The following is a 12,810-nucleotide window of genomic DNA, read 5'->3' as shown; positions in this document are numbered from 1 at the left end:
CAGACAGGAGGGTCGGGACACCAACTGACCGTAAACCTGGCCAGAGAACATTGCCATTAACTGTGCAGGGGCCGGCCGGGTGGCGTGGGGTCCGTGCACACAGCGGACCCCTGCTCAACCTTTAAAAGGAAATCCTTTTTCCTGCTGCCATGCGGACAGAGCTCCAGGACACTGCCCTGAGTGACAGAGGCCAGAAAAGACCCCGAATAGCCAAAGTAATATTGAAGAAGAAAACCAAAACGGGAGGCATCACAATCCCAGACTTTAGCCTCTACTACAAAGCTGTCATCATCAAGACAATATGGTACTGGCACAAAAACAGACACACGGACCAATGGAATAGAATAGAGAACCCAGAACTGGACCCACAAGTATATGGCCAATTAATCTTTGATAAAGCAGGAAAGAGTATCCAATGGAAAAAAGACAGCCTCTTTAGCAGGTGGTCCTGGGAGAACTGGACAGCAACATGCAGAAGAATGAAACTAGACCACTTTCTTAAACCATTCACAAAAATAGCCTCAAAATGGATGAAGGACCTGAATGTGAGACAGGAAACCATCAAAACCCTAGAAGAGAAAGCAGAAAACAGCCTCCTTGACCTCAATTGCAGCAATTTCCTTCTCAACACATCCCCAAAGGCAAGGGAATCAAGAGCAAAACTGAACTCTTGGGACCTCATCAAGATAAAAAGCTTCTGCACTGCAAAGGAAACAATCAAGAAAACTAACAGGCAACCAACAGAATGGGAAAAGATAGTTGCAAATGACATATTGGAGAACAGGCTAGTATCCAAACTCCACAAGCAACTTACCAACCTCCACACCTGAAAAACGAATAATCCAGTGAAGAAATGGGCAGAAGACATGAAGAGACACATCTCCAAAGAGGACATCCAGATGGCCAACAGACACATGAAACAATGCTCAGCGTCACTCATCATCAGGGAAACACAAATCAAAACCACACTGAGATACCACCTCACACCAGTCAGAGTGGCTAAAATGAACAAAACAAGAGACTATAGTTGCCAGCGAGGGTGTGGAGAGACGGGCACCCTCCTACACTGTTGGTGGGAATGTAAACTGGTGCAGCCGCTCTGGAAAACAGTGTGGAGACTCCTCAAAAAACTATCCATAGAACTCCCTTATGACCCAGCAATAGCACTGTTAGGGATTTACCCAAGGGACACAGAAGTGCTGATGCATAGGAGCACATGTACCCCTATGTTCATAGCAGCACTGTCAACAATAGCCAAATCATGGAAAGAGCCTAAATGTCCATCACCTGATGAATGGATCAAGAAGATGTGGTATACATACACAATGGAGTACTCCATGGCAATGAGAAAGAATGAAATATGACCATTTGTAGGAAAGCAGATGGATCTCGAGGGTGTCATGCTAAGCAAAATAAGTCGGGCGGAGAAGGACAGATACCATATGTTTGCACTCATAGGTCTAACAGGAGAAACCTAACAGAGGACTACGGGGAGGGGAAGGGGGGAAAGAGTTACAGAGATGGAGGGAGGCAAATCATGAGAGACTCTCAAATACTGAAAACAAACTGAGGGCTGAAAAGAAGGAGAGGGAAAGTGGAAGGTGTCAGTAAAGATAGATAACCCATTGATCTTGGAGAATAAATTCCTAAATTAAAGGAGAATAGGAAGGTGTTCTTCCCAGATTTTGAGAACTCTGCAGCTTTGTATTTCCACATATGTTTTCTACTATAGTAAACAAGGAACAAAAATGTAGCAATTTAGCTTATTTTTTTATCCACTAGTTTGTTCGTCATCTGAGAATTCCTTTGAGCATTCAACTACTCATGTTACAGAACTGTCCTTTACTTACTCTGTTAGTAACCAGGCCTGTGTGGTAGACCGCACTTACAGAGGACACCTATGAACCTACTTTGCTCATTTCAAAGACCATTAAGTACTCTGGGGCGTTAGTGTCAAGAGGGCTTCCTTTCGTCTGTGCGTGTGTTTATTTGTTGTGATACCACAGTCAGGCTGTAGGAGCACTGCTACGGGCTTTCATTCCTGGCAAACTCTCTTTGTTTCTTACCAAGAAACATCTTTATTGGGTTCGTGCCAAATAATCACTTGCCTGATTCATCATATCTCTGTTATTTATTATCCTAATTTGTACAGCCACAGACTTGGTCAATATTTGTTAATTTCACTCTTCACCCTATATGTACTCTTTTTAAAAATAATTTCTTTTAAGATTTATTTATTTTGTGAGAGAGAGAGCGAGAATGAGCAGGGAGGGACAGAGAGAGAGGGAGAGAGGATGAATGCATGGTGAGATCAGGCTCTGAGCCAAAACCAAGAGTTGGTCGCTTAACCGATGACCCACCCAGACTCCCCAGTTTGCATATACTCTTATAAATAGAGTTAACTTCTACCACACTGATGGGTAGACTCCATCTGAGCATGCTCAAAAAAGCACAGGACGTTATTTATGGGCAGGGTGCTCTCAGAGGCTGGCTGACAGCATCGATTGCTTAATGGCAAACACGTATGGTTCTTACGCCTTCCTGCTTCTGACAACAGGTACGAACAGACTCTGATTACAACAGTTCAACCCAGCAAGGGTAATTTCCCTCTATATGTTGCATGACTATGCCTAAGGACATATATCTCATCTACCATTTATTTATTTTGTAATGCCACATAAAAATAAGGCTGTCACTTTCTGGGACAATAAACTTTCTCCGACTTGACAGATTTGAAGCAGATGCCACTAGTTAGAAACATTTCTGAATTATGTGACTTGGGTTCCTTGACCAGGTTAAAAACTGTTTTTCCTCCTAGTTTCCTGTTTACACAAGATGAAGTTAGTCTAATCTATATGAGCAAAAAGTAAAACCACTGATATAACATGCTCTTATTATTGTTATTTTGAGATAATTTAATAAACAATGTGGAGATAATGTGTTACTAATAATTACTAGCATTTAAAAATTATTTTCCTTTGTTTAACGTTAATTTATTTTTGAGACAGAGAGACAGAGCTTGAGCAGGGGAGGGCAGAGACAGGGAGATACAGAATCTGATGCAGGCTCCAGGCTCTGAGCTGTCAGCACAGAGCCCGGCGGGGGGCTCGAACCTCAGACCGCGAGATCATGACCTTAGACCAAGTCAGATGCCCAACAGACTGAGCCACCCGGGCGCCCCTAAAAATTGTTTTCTAACTCATACATTGCCTTCAGCTTTTAAGAAGTTTATTTATCATTTCCTCCTTACAAGAACCCTCTGAGTTTGTTACTGTTATTTGTCACCATTGGTGAAGAAGCTCAGTTTCAGGTGAAGAGATTTCGGTGCCAGGAGGTTAAATAACCTAGTGGTGGAGCTGGAATTCAGAGCCTGACGGCCCAGCCCCTGGACATGCAGCCTTAGCTGCTCTGCCAGTCGGCTTTGCCAACGACCATCGCATTGATTTACTGGACTTTAAATTCAGATAAACAATTTATTTCTCGCTTGCCAAGAAATAACCTGACAAGCCCACACTGCAATGCTTGGGATGCAACTCTGTGTCCACATCTGAGAAGCCTAAATAAACATGTGACTCCTCAAAGCACTGGGTTTTATTCTGAGGCTTGTTATGTGAGTGCGTTAAAAATAACAGGTCCTGTTATGAATAAGTGTAAGAATGGCCTTCTACCGGGGACAGAGCCAACAAGTGTAAGGTTCCTTTAGTGGCAATGAAAAAGTGAGAAGGTATTTCCCACAACACTAAACGGTGGCTGAACAATGAAATCTGTTCACAAACCTTCACCTGAACGTCCTGTTGGCGTGCTGCTATTATTCTACTCAACGTCCTTGTTAGCTCCTTTACAAATATGATGCGATACGGTCTCAGTCGGCATAGTATGCATAAATTGTTTGCGGTTTGGGTTAAACCTGTGCCTTCATGAGTGTCTTCAATTTGGGGGAGACATGGATTCGTGATTTCCATTCTCTATGCATATTATCACCGTATAAACTAACTCCAGGAAGAAAAAGCGATGGTCATGGAGAGCCCATCAGAGAGCGATACACTCGCTCAGCGGGGTTTTATAAACGCAAGTCACTGGTACACTGAGGGCAACCATTAACCAATCAATTACCCTAAGACTGATTCTTCTGAGAGGTCCTTTATTCCGGTGGTGTCCATTGCCATCCTTCTCTTTTTCCTTTGGAATCAGGAACTAAGCCTTATTCTAAGGTTCACCTTTTACTTCTCCTGCCATATAACTGGTCACTCTCCCCACCCGACGCCACCAGATGCCAGAAACAAGTTCGAGAACTTTGGGGTCATGACACAAGTTACTTCTATAGAGATAAACTCCCGTCCAAAAAGGACTGATTCTAGAATAAATACATGACGAAACGAATTGGAAAAATGATTGGAATCAACTGAGTATGTGAGAGACCAGCACATATGTGTGTGTGAGTAGGTCTCTTAAAGAACAATGTTCTCTATGAGAACAACAATAAAGCTCTTATTTCTCTCAAAATTAACCCAGTTAATGTCTCTGAACAGTTTCAAGACCACACGTGTACATGTGCGCGTGCGTAATGTTTTTAGCGTGTGTATTGCTCGTGTCATGTTCTCCCTTCTCTTCACAGGGACATGTCGCCTTTTTAAGGTTTAACCTTAAAATTTTATTTATTTTATTTTATTTTATTTATTTTTATTTATTTTATTTTATTTTGAACATGGCTGAAGCTCCACACAGTGAGGATCAGTTCAAGGGCTTCTCCCTCCAGTAGCACTGATACGAGTTCTATCACTTACTCTCACGTTGATGGATTTGCAGATGACAGTCTGCGATAGCGCCGCCGGTGGAAAACTCAGGACAACCAACTGTGGGGAAGACTCTAGAACTTTCATGATCCGCATCAGGATTCTCCAGAGGGTTCTGCTGAGCTGGCAGTGAAATGAGAATGGAAATTTCGAGTTAGTGTGTCAGAGACCAGTGACTTTCAATTGTTTTTTTTTCTTTTCTGTTATGTGTTAAAAATTACATAAAAATCAGGAGAGGAACAGCTAAGAAAAACAATAATCTGTCACGAAAAAGACATTCAGCATGTACTAGACTCACAGATGCACAGGATGCGAAGAACTGGGTTGTGAGAGCCAAACTTATCCCAACTCCCTCATTTTATAGAAACTTAGAGGCTCGAAGAGGGAGTGGACCCTCCACGGCTCAGACCGTGGATCGTGACAGAGGGGAGGCTCCATGGGTTCTACGGACAAGGCGGTAATGAGCAGTAAGTGCCCCTTTACCGCAGATGGGCCGCCGAATCCTAGAGTCTGGGGGCTTGGCTCCTCCTTTGTTGCCTTTCTAGATCCTCGTGGGCTGCATTCTTTCAGGTACTCTCTAGAATGGAATTTCCAATAAATTTACTGTCTTTAGTCCTTAATTTTTGAATTGTAGGTTGAATTTTTAAGTTGGGAAAAATATTGAATTTCAGAAAATTAATGGATTTTTGTTAAAGGAAATCAAAATAAATAGAATGCTGATTTCCCTGGGTTTTCCCCGTGCACTCCAAGGGTCAAGAGTATTTGTAAAGTGATTTCACAATGTAAAAATGTCGACTGCAGCACATAACCTGTACCGTGCTGTGGCGTGGAGTTAACACACGGACAGTGCTTAGAACCAGATGCTGTTCTAAGTCTGTTAACACTGACCTCCATATTGTCATTGTGACCACGGTTACGACTGGATTAACAGCCCTTGAGAACCTTTCCCAGTGGCATTCGCAACACAGAGTTCTTTTTGTCGTCTTTTCTCTACAGCCCACCTAAGATTTCGATCAAAGCCTGCAGGACTGCGCTCAGATCTCTCCTCCCTCTGTAACTACCCGTCACAGTACATGGAAAGGACCTTCGGCCTTGACCCACAAGCCCGGACTTTTATTTCCTCCCATTCGCACATATTGGTGAACAGACGTGTGACAATGACCCTGTGGGGCTCTCAGTGGGGCCCAAATACCCAGGTTCCACATAACTCTACTGTCAGGCCCAGCGGATGGTCCGTTAAGACCCAAAAGACTAGCAACTCAGGCATTGATATTTCAGGAATATTAGGTGTGCTTTTTTTTTAACTAGTTGAACATACCAAAAAAGAAAGAGATGTTCTGTATCACAGCTTTTTGAGAAATGCTCCGGGAACTCTGGGATGTGGCTGACATTCTCCCCATCGGGCAGAGCTTCCCGAGCTACCACACCTTTCACTATAAATACATTTGTTAAGTGATGGCAATAATCCTGTGACTATACCGCTCAATTCCCCGTAGCACCAGCACTGAATATACTAAAGAGAACTGAAAGTGTCTGTCTTACTGCTTCCGGCATAAGCCCCAGATCTCTTTATCTCTACACTCCCTCAAATATAAGGTGGATTCTTCGGACAAATTCTATCTAAATGCTAACAGGAAATGAGGGTATGGATGGGAGATGATCAAGGTGAATGTTGCCACACATCATGCTAATTTTGTCGTAAGCAGGCACACACACCTACAGCATGTAATTTACAGGAAATGGTGTCCTGTCTATTCTCTAGGAACTAGAACAAGGAGCAGAAGGGTAGAGAACGGAGAGGAGGAGATTCTGGGTAAATTGAAGAGTTTTCTCCTAATTATAGCTGTATTACAGGGAGCAAACCGCCATGGAAGGCTGTGCTCTGTCCGAGGACGGCTAAGACAGGACCATAGTTATGTCTTTCATGTACGGTTGTTCAAGCACAGACTGTTATGCCCAGATTTTATTATCATCCCCCAAAACCAGAGATCGCCAGGGAGACAGAGTCACCCACGCAAAAGCGAAGGGCTTTATTAAGAGCTTCGGCTGGCCGGGCATAAGCTCGGGCTCACAGACTTTACCAGCGCGGTGGATCCGTGCTGAGAGCCCCGAGCAAACGCAGGGCAGGGCCTTTATGGGCTTGGGAAGGGGGCGTTACAGGAGATTGTGACACGGGTACAGGGGTCCAATCATTATCACCTGTCAATACTGGCAGTAACTTTAACCATACATTGTTACTTTTGGTGGGAGCCAATCAAAACATTTAGAGTATTGACTAGTTACAGAGTGGGCCCAGGACCCTCACGTAGGGCTTGGCTTCTATCTCTAGGCCCGCCCTTAGAAAAGTTAAGGGTGTTAGCTGGCCTTTCCTGATTGGGTGTTACAAGGGTGGTCCCTCCTGCCTTGGGCAACGTGTGCCCTTCTATTGTCTAATGATTCTGAGAACTGACACCTATGCCTCCAAGGTCAGAGGGAAACTTGAAGCCCGTCATGGAGTCAGACCTGCGTCCCTACAGCAGGGACGGAAGGATAAGGGAATGAGGAAAAGAAGAGGGAATCAAAGGATGGGGACGGGAGGGACAACATGAGTGATGCCCACACTGCCGCTTTATTTCTCACATGCAAGCAGTTTTACACGTAACACAGACACAGCTGTGAAAAGACTTTTTCCTCCTAGATAATATTTTCTCTGTTCTCACTGTTATTGTTGTACCACACTTCCTGGAGACATTACTACCTTAACGATTGCCAAAGCTTGAAGGACATTTATCCAATTAACATTTTACTCGAGAAGCCTGAAGGACATTAATACAATTAACATTCAAACTCAAGCATGAAGGACATTTGTACAATTAACATTTTAACTCCAGTGATTTGACCTCTGAGGACCTGCGGCAGCTGCAACGGTTGTAAGGGCACAAGAGCTTTGCTCGTCACACTCTCCCTACTGGCTCCTCGCGGCTGCTTCCCACAATGAACTACAACAGACTACTGGTGAGCGACACAAGGGAACAGGGAGGGAGTGTTGAGCCACAGGGTGTCACCTCTGGTTCACTGTCACTACTACCAACTCCATCCAAGATGTCACACCATGGCCTTGTAATGCCCAAGATTTTAATATCACCCCAAAACCAGAACCCGCCAGGGAGACCGAGGCACGCATGCAAAAGCAAAGGGCAGTTTTATTATGGCTCAGGCTCGCCGGGCCTAAGTTCGGGCTCACAGCCTTCACCAGCGCAGTGGGTCCGGGCTGAGGGCCCCGAGCAAGGGCTGAGCAGGGTTTTTATGGGGTTCGGGAAGGGGGAGTTACAGGAAACTGTGACACAGGTGCAGTGACCCAATCATAATGGTACAACAGGATTGGCAGCAGCTCTAACCGTACACACTGTTCAGAGCGTCCGTTACTTTTGGCGGGACCCAATTACAACATGTAGGGTATCTTTGAAATTAACCAATTACAGAGGAGTTCAGGGTCTTGTTCGGTGACTCTCGGGTTAACTTTAACACTAGGTCACAGGGTCCTGTCTAGAGTTCCCATCTGCAGGCCTCACCCTTAGGAATGTGGGGAGAGGTAGCTGGCCTTCCCTGATTGGATACCGCAAAGTGGTCTCTTCTGCCTTGGGCAATGTATAACCGCCTGATGGTTCCAGAGAGACTGACATTAGACCTTCTAGCTTAGAGGGGAAACAAAGCTGTCATGGCGTCTGTTTGGTTCAGACTCGTGTTCTTACAGCCTCACTTGCTGTAACTGGAGATTTGTTGCTTCATAAATTGTCAAATGAGAAGGAATCCTCCTGGCAGCTCTAACTTGCTGTTATTATAAAAATGTTTTTATTTATGATTAAATTAATTGATAATAAAAAATATTTTGTCTTAACAAATGCTGTCTCAACATGTCTGCTCCTGCCCAGGCAAATTATCTCGGAGTAACCCCTTGGCATCTAATGTATTTCACCTATAAGGACAAGTAAGAGAATGGTCTATATTTCAAAAAAAAAAAAAAAAAAAACATCCTACCTTGTCTACTCCCATTTGACAAGAGAAGTCAAGAGGTAGGTTTTTCTGGGAAATCCTCACCCAGATTCCTTGGATTGTCCTGAAGCCCCAACACCCATCATATGCTTAATTTTTCCTCCCTGAGAAATACAAAGATGGAAACAACATGATTGTAATTTATTGTTTTCAAATATATCTGACATCACATCTTTTACAGAGTTCTCATAAGAAATCTTTGCCCAAAATTTGTACAAGCTTTTTATTTATGTTCAAACAAACACCACCAAGTAATTGTTCTTTACTGAACTCAAATGATATCAAGGGAATTGTGGTTAGATGTCACATCTGGAAATCATTTTTGCTCTTAGAGAGATTCGAAAGGGCTTGTAATGTTTCTCCTTTTTTTCAGACAGAATTAGGGTCTGAGCAAAACCTTTTGTGTCATACCAGCCCTTGAGTTTGTTGGGGATGGAAGTCCAAATTTGCTCTCAGATACTATAAAAGCTCTAATAAACAGAGCACTAAAACTAATTTTGTAATATATGAATTATGTCCAGTGCTATTCTAAATATGAAACAATAAATGCAGAAAAAATAAGGCCTTGGTTCATGAGCATAATTTGTGCTGGAAACATGCTTATAATCCAAAGCACTTGTATATCAAAGCCAACTTCCCCATAATGAATAATGGAAACTCGGATGATTTGTTCCACAACCCAAAAATATTCCTATTAAAATATTATACTACTGTAATGTGGTATAAAATAATAAAGAAAATACAAAATATGAAGAAAACAAACAAATTAACCTGCACTTACCTTTGAAAACCTTCGTGGCGGGTGTGAAGGAGACAAGAGAGAGAGGGCTAGCGTGTCGGATGAGCTCATCATCTCTCACGGAGGTAGATGACGCTACACCGTCACTGAGCGCTTGTCGTCTGCTGCATTTAGTGTAACTGGCACTGAGGCACTGCAGGCAGCCTGGCCTGGAATGAGGGAAAGCGTTCCTAAGCTCACTCCTGTGTGGGAAAGGACAGGACTGACCACCCGCAGGTGCTGTGAAGTGACAACAAATGCACCAGTGCCAGTCGTGGGCACCTTCCGGGGTCCTGGACAATCACTGATTCCTGCCAAACACGTGGCCTGGGACAGAGCATCGGAGCATGGGAGATGATCACCCACAATTCCACAGAGAAATAGAGAGAGAGACTGACAGAGACAGAAACAGAGAGAGCGCCCCTGGCTCAACTGTTACGTGACGTTTGGCACCATGTCCTCCCTGTATTGCAAACCATCACTCGTTTATCAAGTCAACATTTATCAGAAATGTCTATGCATCTTGCGGAACGCTTGCACAACAAGTTACTCACAATCCAAGATTTTACTGTGTGTGTGTATATATAATATAATATACACATTATATTAAAATTTTTGAATATGTATTTTTTACTGATCTCTAGGATTTTGATTCTGAAACTTGTGCACGTCATGTCCCTGATATGCAACATCAGTCCATGAGAGAGAAAACACTTCAGTGAAGAAAGCCACAGAAACAAGACAAACTAGGGAAAGCTACATGGAGGCCACGATTTTTCAAACCTTCCTCATGCTGAAGCTGCCGGCTCCTAGACAGTAACACATGTTTCTCTTGCCAGAACCCAAGCATCTCTCTCCCCTCTTGGTCACAAGAATCTCTAGAATTATATTTATGTGCCGCAATGTGAGGTGAAGAATGAACCTGGCTGGCATGCTCACAATGACCAAACTGTGTTGACCTTTCTTTAATCCAACACATGGCTCCACTGCTAACTTACAATAAATGATGTATTTGCTTCCTAGACGTTAGTGAGATGCCTTACTAGACACGTTCCTAGAAGGCCAGACAAACTGGCTTCTAATCCAGATGGAATAATCCACCGGTGAGTTTCTTTCAGGCAGGCCACAACGTACCTCAAATATAATCTTCCTATAGTTACGTATGGTCTCTACATAGACTCTTACTATGTGGACTCTTCAGGATAGACCAGAGAGGAAATCTGGGCTGTGGGGCGGTACTGTGCTTACAACTGGAGGTCCGTGACCCACATCTTCTGAGACCAGAACCCACTGTGGTCCCTGGTTAACTTATGAATTGAGCTTTTGTTCCATGAAGGCCTCGGCCCTGGGCCGGTTGGTGCTCATTGTAAGTATGGCACCGTGCTAGGACCCTAAGGGCTGCGAAGAAGAAAAAGAAGAAACGGTAGCACACAATGCATCTATGGGAAGGAGGCACCGCAGTCTGGAGTAAGAGCTCCGGGAGTCACTCCGCTGCGCTTGAACCCCAGCTCAGCCCCCACCATCTGTGTGACCTGGGGGGCCGTCTAAACTATAACCGTTTTTTGGCCAAATCCCTCCAAAGGAAGAAAGCGAGACCCTACCTGGCCGGGAGGGAGGTCTTGGGGCGCGGCACCCCGTCGGGTCAGGGTCTGGCGGCCGCGTGGACACTGCCGCTGGCCAGAGGGTGATGCTGGGGGCCTGGGCAGCCCCAGCGCGGACGCACCCGGTGGCTCGGAGCCCCGCAGGGAAGCAGGGAGGGTCCCGGGGGCAGCAGCCGCTCCCCGTCACGTTGGGAGCCCCCCAGCGCTCGTCGTTCTTGGGGGGAAGGCTGGCGACACAGCCCCCCGCGCTGGGGGCCCAACAGCCACCGCACTCGCCTACGGTCCCCAAGCCGGGGCCTCGCTGGTAGTACCACCTGCCCAGGGGCGCCCCACCGTGGGGAGCAGGAGGTCTCGCCAGCGCCCCTGGCGGCCGGAAGTGCTGGGCGCTAGGGGCTAAGGGGCGGGGCCCTGGGGCTCCTGCCGCGCTGCGCTTGCGCGCTCGTCCCTGTGACTGTTTCCTGGTCGGGCTGAGCCACTCGGGCTCAGTGCGTGTTTGACCGCGACAGCGAGAGGCATCAGCCGCCGAGGGTCCTCACTCTGGCTTTTATGCTCCAACCTCGTGAGCGTTGGGCACACAACCGGTTCCAGCTGGACAACCTTAGTAAGTTCCGTTTCCCACACCGCCACCGACCCCTCGCCTGGCGGTGATCCGGGCCCCGGCCCGCCTCGCCCTTGACGCCCAGCCACCACCTGTTCGGGCCTGCCCCGCTGCCCCTCCACAGGCCCTGGGCACAGGCTGTACCCCCGGGTCGGAGCCCTTTACAGGCTAAGTTCCACATGGAGCCACCCAGGCGTCACCCCGTCCCGCAAGCCGCATGGACCTGTCCTGCCCACGGTGAACTGGGGCAACCCTCCGAGAAAACCTGTGCTGTCTTCCCGTAAGTCCTTCATGTTTGGACCCTCCTCCTGAACGCACATTAACTCTTCCGTGTTGGCTAAGCTGAGAGAGTAGAGATTGGGGAGCCGGTCCCATCCAGGCCCCACCCACTTCTGTGCCCAAATGGGAAGGAGGAGAAGGTCCAAGAAGATCCCACAGGAAAGATGGAGGATCTCGTAGAGACCAAAGGGGAGGATGGTGGGAACAGGGCCCCGCTAGCTGCAGGGATATACCGATAGGATCTAGTCCCCCGGAGACCCGGGAGCTACTCAGCCCCCGGCAGTGCAAGCCTGCACCTTTGGACCTCCATCCTCATCCTCCGGAAGACAGTTTGAGGAAGAACACCAGCAAGTCTCAGATTAACTCCTCCCCTGAAGGCCGTGTAGTCACCTCCTCACACGGCCCTGCCAGAGATGTCATGCCTGGTGCAGATGCAGCCGTGCTCTCCGGCCCAACAAAGGAAGTGTTCTGAGAGCACATCAGGCCTATCCAGGAAGGAGACAGGGGGTGGTCAGCCTTCAGGTATGACGTCAACAACGGAAGTACCGGATGAACACCATTAGCCTGTCGGGGACGCAGACCTCTCCATGGAACAGAAGCAGGCTAGTGCGCCTTCAGGCAGCTCATCCGGGAGCTCTTTTCCCCCTGTGTCTGCCAGCCAGAGGCTCTGCAAACAGAAGAGATCCATGCCATCTTCTCTGCCGCTGCCACCACCACAGCCTCAGTTGT

The 12,810-nt window shown here is 46.5% G+C and overlaps 1 long non-coding RNA gene across 3 annotated transcripts; it reads right to left on the bottom strand.

Moving 5' to 3' along the window:
* Positions 1–4,674: 4,674 nt before the first annotated feature.
* LOC115292935 lies at positions 4,675–12,534 on the bottom strand. Of its 3 annotated transcripts, none has more exons than XR_003909245.1 (4): positions 12,472–12,534; positions 9,607–9,773; positions 8,811–8,929; positions 4,675–4,916 (listed from the first exon to the last, which is right to left on the bottom strand). It is a non-coding gene; the product is annotated as an uncharacterized LOC115292935 (long non-coding RNA). The 3 variants fall into 3 exon arrangements; XR_003909243.1 differs by lacking the exon at positions 12,472–12,534 and adding an exon at positions 11,205–11,589; XR_003909244.1 differs by lacking the exon at positions 12,472–12,534 and adding an exon at positions 11,519–11,586.
* Positions 12,535–12,810: the final 276 nt, after the last annotated feature.

Source organism: Suricata suricatta, chromosome 5, assembly GCF_006229205.1.
Source record: "Suricata suricatta isolate VVHF042 chromosome 5, meerkat_22Aug2017_6uvM2_HiC, whole genome shotgun sequence".
Classification (NCBI taxonomy): domain Eukaryota; kingdom Metazoa; phylum Chordata; class Mammalia; order Carnivora; family Herpestidae; genus Suricata; species Suricata suricatta.
Note: the sequence above shows the minus strand (reverse complement) of the source record. Positions and strands in the feature narration are given on the sequence as shown.